The 5,377-nt window shown below is 44.6% G+C and overlaps 1 pseudogene; it reads left to right on the forward strand.

Moving 5' to 3' along the window:
* The first annotated feature begins 3,387 nt into the window (after positions 1-3,387).
* Positions 3,388-4,983, forward strand: LOC117017735 (protein SET-like; annotated as a pseudogene).
* The last annotated feature ends 394 nt before the right edge of the window (positions 4,984-5,377 follow it).

Here is a 5,377-nt window from a genome sequence, read left to right on the forward strand (position 1 = left end):
GGGCTGCTGTGGGCCTGTCCTTGAGGACATCACAGCTGTGAACTAGCCTCAGGGCCGTGTCTCTGCTCAATGGTCAGTGACGCCCAGCAGCTCTGTCCTTGTGCCCCTGAAGTCCCCAGGCCACACCCACCACAGCCAGGAGCTGCTTTCTCAGGCCCGCTTATGGCTTCTGCTTTTGCTGCTGCTGCCACCATGGACCCAAGTTCATCCTGTCCCTTCTGTCAAAGTCACTCACGGAAGCTCATTCCTAGACAAACGGCCTAAAGGAAACAAAAAGTTTATTTCCCCATCAGGATGGGACACAGAACCTCTCTGCATTGAAATTCAGGGACGGGGAGTGGCAGGCCCAGCTGTGCTCACCTCAGACCCGACCTCTCACCGAGGAATTTTCTGTCTCCACCATCAATCCTTTCCTTATTTCCAGGACATTCCAGAGCAATGCCATCCTGTCATTGGTCCTCAATGTGAATCCCTGCTGTTTGTGTTCTAGACTGTTTTTTACATAACTCTCATTGAGAAATAATTGACATTTATTAAACTGCCAATATTTAATGTGTACAGTTTGATATGTTTTGACATATTTGCACAACTTGGAAAACATCACCACAATCAACACAGTGAATCTACCCGCCCGAAAGCCCCGTCAGCCCCGCTCTCCTCCTCCCTCCATCTTCCTCACGACACCGTCCAGGGACTACTGATCCTCTTCCTGTGACTGGGGTTCAGTCCACACTTTGTAAAGCTTATAAATGCAATCATACAGTGTATCTCCTTATTGTCTGGCTTCTTTCGCTCAGCTTACTCCTATGGAGACCCTTCCATGTTGTTTCTGAATTGCACTCAGTCATATAGAGGACATATCGTGACCAATGAGGTCTCCAGGCATTTTTGCCTTCGTGTGTGTGTGGTGTGTGTGTTTGTCGTGTGTGTATTTTATGACTGAATGGGTTGTAATCCAGCATGGATTACATTCACTTTCCTCTGTATGTTCCTGGCTCCCTAAAAGGACTGAGATTTCTGGGCCCTGGGCCTGATATACACTCAGCCCTGCTTGCATCTTCTATTACTTACTCACTTTTAACCAGTACTGAATAATTTTGTTTAATATTTTTTCTAATTTTGAATAGATGATCCATTAAAAATATGCCAAATTAGAAATTATGAAAAAGGACGCCCCCTGCTCTAGCTTCTCTCCTGGCCCTTTGATCTGTCAGCAGATGTGACCGAGGATCCAGTGTCCTGCCTCCTCCTGGGGGTCTGGGTGCGTAAACACATGTCTGTCATGGGTCCGTGTATCCACATGTATGGTTTTTTGTCAAGCGCATCCCTCCTACTGAGCAGCATTACCTTTACGTACTTGAGTGTGTTCTCTTATTGTGTCCGGATAATCACTAGGTTATTAGGAGCTCAAACCAAGATCTTGCACGAAAACACTAAGCAGTGGGAATAAAAACTTTAAAATGAAGGTGAAGAAAATAAATTTCTAAAGCCAAATCAGGTAGAACTTTGGAAATTTCTTTTTTCTAATTATTGATTATTGTAGGATAAGAACAGAGGAGAGTGTATTACTTTGCTGCCATGAGACAATACCACTGATTGGGTGGCTTAAATGACAGGAATTTACTTTCTCACAGTTCTGGAGGTTGGAAGTCTGAGATCAGAGCACCGGCATGGTTGATTTCTGGTGAGAGCTCTCTCATAAGAAACCGGCTGCCACCTCGCTGTGTCCTCACATGGCAGAGAGAGAGCAAGTTATCTGGTGTCTAGTCTTATAAGGACATTAATCTTATAGGAGTAACCTTATCCTTAGATCTTATTTAACTTTTAATCCTTCCTTAGAAGTTCCATCTCCAAATACAGTCACATTAGGGGTTAGGTCTTCAACATATAAATTTGGGGGGCACAGGGCCGGCCCAGTGGCTCAGGCAGTTGGAGCTCTGTGCTCCTAACTCCAAAGGCTGCTGGTTCTATTCCCACCTGGGCCAGTGGGTTCTCAACCACAAGGTTGCCATTCAACTCCTCAAGTCCCACAAGGGATGATGGTCTCCGCCCCCTGCAACTAAGATTGAACACGGCAACTTGAGCTGAGCTGCCTCTCTGATGGCTCAGTTGGTTGGAGTGCGGGCTCTCAACCACAAGGTTGCCAGTTCAATTCCTCGAGTCCCACAAGGGATGGTGGGCAGCGCCCCCTGCAACTAGAAAACGGCAACTGGACCTGGAGCTGAGCTGCGCCCTCCACAACTAAGACTGAAAGGACAACAACTTGACTTGGAAAAAAGTCCTGGAAGTACATGCTGTTCTCCAATAAAGTCCTGTTCCCCTTCCCCCAATAAAATCTTTTAAATAAATAAATAAATAAATTGGGGAGCACAAATATTCCATCCATGACAGAGAGGTTAGAGGTTTGAGGACAGAGCAGAAATTAAGAATTATCCATGCATGGAGTGGACAATGACTAGATAAGCAAGGCTTATTGCAGGTTTGCCTTTGAGGCTTGCATAAGAGAAGGTCTCTTGAATTTAGAATATCCTGTGAATCAACATGTATATTTGCTTTCCTCCAAGCACAGTGAATTGGATGGATACAGGAGAAAAGTTGATGAGAGTTAACTTTATGCAATATGGACCTTTCCCAGTGAATACAATGAAGCCACCAAGGAGCACAGAGCCAAAGGGAGCTTGGTGCGTAAACATATGAGAGGAGTGATTATAATGATGGGAGAGAATGGACCTGAGATGAGAAGAGTGTGGGGATGGTGAAAGTTTCGCCTCATATCACAATGAAGCCTGTGTTTTCCTTCCTTTCCAATGTCTTCATGATATTCACTGTCTGAAGCACTTCAGCCTGACCTTGGAGGCTGTGCCCTCATGCACCCTCCAAGAGCCATCCCGAGCTGCCCCCCAAGCGTGTAAAGGTCTACAAAGGTCACAACTAAACACGCCTTCAATGTCTTCAGCCCTTTCTGTAACATTTGCTTGGATCAGACAAAAGGGTGTTGGTCTCTCTGAAGAAGCAAGCTCTTCCCCACTCAGAACCAAGAGCAGAAGATATATTTAGTAATTAATTACTAAATGTATCACATGAATGATTAAACAAATAAATTGGCACACAAATAAGTGACAGCCTTAATCAATGCAATATGCTTCCAGGACTCCTTTTACCCATTCTTTACATGGGGGTGTTACCCAGGATACCATCCCAAGCTCAGGACTCTTCCAAGAATCCACACCCCCCATTAGTGACTGCCCATGGTGCAAAGACTCAACAATCAATGTCTCGCTGACATTTTGCAACCAGACAAAGTCAGAACTGGTTATACAGAAATTGAGCTTCTATATGAGTTCGTCATATAGAGTTCTGAGTTTCTTCCAGACGTTCATCCTCCTTTGGGTCTCATTCTCTGACTTCCCTCACAGTATGGCCCCCAAACGCCAGTCTTCACTCCCACCTCAAACAAAGAAACTAAGACTGTCTCCTGTCCCCATGCTGGAGAAGATGTGGACCTCTCTGGACTTGCTGAAGGGAGAAAAAGAACAGCAAGAAGCAACTGAACATATTGAAGAAGTACAAAATCAAATAGACAGACTTAATGAACAAGCCAGTAAGGAGATTTTGAAAGTAGAACAGAAATATAACAAACTCCGCCAACCATTTTTTCAGAAGAGATCCAAATTGATCGCCAAAATCCCAAATTTTGGGGTAACAATATTTGTCAACCATTCACAAGTGTCTGCATGGCTTGGGTAAGAAGATGAAGAAGTGCTGCTTTATTTGACAAGAGTTGAAGTGACAGAATTTGAAGACATAAAATCAGATTACAGAATAGATTTTTATTTTGATGAAAATCCATACTTCGAAAATAAAGTCCTCTCCAAAGAATTTCATCTGAATGAGAGTGGTGATCCACCTTCGAAGTCCACTGAAATCAAATGGAAATCTGGAAAGGATTTGACGAAACGTTCAAGTCAAACACAGAGTAAAGCCAGCAGGAAGAGACAGCATGAGGAACCAGAGAGCTTCTGTTGCATCCAGCACAACACGGGCAGTGAGAGAACGAGAAGGGGTGGCGAAGGGTTAAGAAAGAAACAGCACTCATGAAAATTATGAAACACTGGGCCAAGGGTCTCCCAGCCTAAAGGACTGAGAGCCCCGAATCAGGCCGCCTTCTGGCTTTTATTGTTGAACACACAAGAAAGTAGCATTGTTTTCTCCATGGTCTGTGCGTCTCATACATCATACCAGAAAACTGATTCAAACCAATCACCCTTGCCTACAAACAGCCGGAATAGAAAGTCCCATGACGTCTTAACAATTATGGTATGTGCCTCCTCAGGGACAAATCCTTTATGCTAAAACTTATTGTTAAGAATGGAAGGAGAACTGATGTTATCACATCATTGACTCACTTCCCACGCAGGTTGTGGGAAGGAATATAGCCACGTAGGCAGAAGCTCTCCTTAGCCAGGGGAAGGGGGGACTGTGCCCACCTCTATCGACCCCATGAGTTCTCCTGGTGGTCCCCACCTGGCTTAGGTTTTTCCCCCCGTGAGGAATCTTACCCGCCATTGGCTGACCAACCATCTTTTGGGGGCCAAACAGAGAGACATGAGGTGTAAGCACAAAGATGAAGCAAAGTCCCTGAAAGGAACAGTCTCAGACTCTTCTTTCTTTAGGACTAGGCACGAGGGGACAAACAATTAGGCTGCTGGGTGACAACAAGCTTCTTTACCTGATTTATCTGATGCAGGTACAGATGAGTTAGAAGTCATTAAAGATGATATTTGGTCAAATCCGCTACAGTACTACTTGGTTCCTGACATGGATGATGAAGAAAGGGAAGGAGAAGAAGACGACGACGATGATGATGATGATGATGAAGGGTTGGAAGATATTGATTAAGAAGGAGATGAGGATGAAGGTGAAGAAGATGAAAATGATGATGAGGGGGAGGAAGGAGAGGAAGATGAAGGAGAAGATGACTAATGGAACACTGATGGATTCCAAGCTTTTTTAATTTTCTCCAGTCCCTGGGAACAAGTTGCAGGCTTTTGTTTTTTCTCTTCTTGTGCTCAGTCACCCTGTTTTTGAGGTCTCTTTTCTCTCCTTTACACCATGGTTCTCACCTTATTTGGGGGGAAATAACTTCAGCAGACTACAGTGGGAAAAGAATCTCTGCCCTTTTCTGTTCCAAAATCATTTTTATCCCTTCCTGTCGCAACAAAAACTTTATGGAATCAACACCACCATGCTCTGTGGGAATAAAGTAAAACCTCCAGCTCTGCTGGAAGCTGGAGGGTGCTATGCCCCTGTGTAGTGGTGCACAGATTTCTAGCCTTTTTTCCTCCTTTCTCTGTATATTGGGCTCGGAGATTACACT

This window comes from Rhinolophus ferrumequinum, chromosome 25 (genome assembly GCF_004115265.2).
Source record: "Rhinolophus ferrumequinum isolate MPI-CBG mRhiFer1 chromosome 25, mRhiFer1_v1.p, whole genome shotgun sequence".
Taxonomy (NCBI): Eukaryota; Metazoa; Chordata; class Mammalia; order Chiroptera; family Rhinolophidae; genus Rhinolophus; species Rhinolophus ferrumequinum.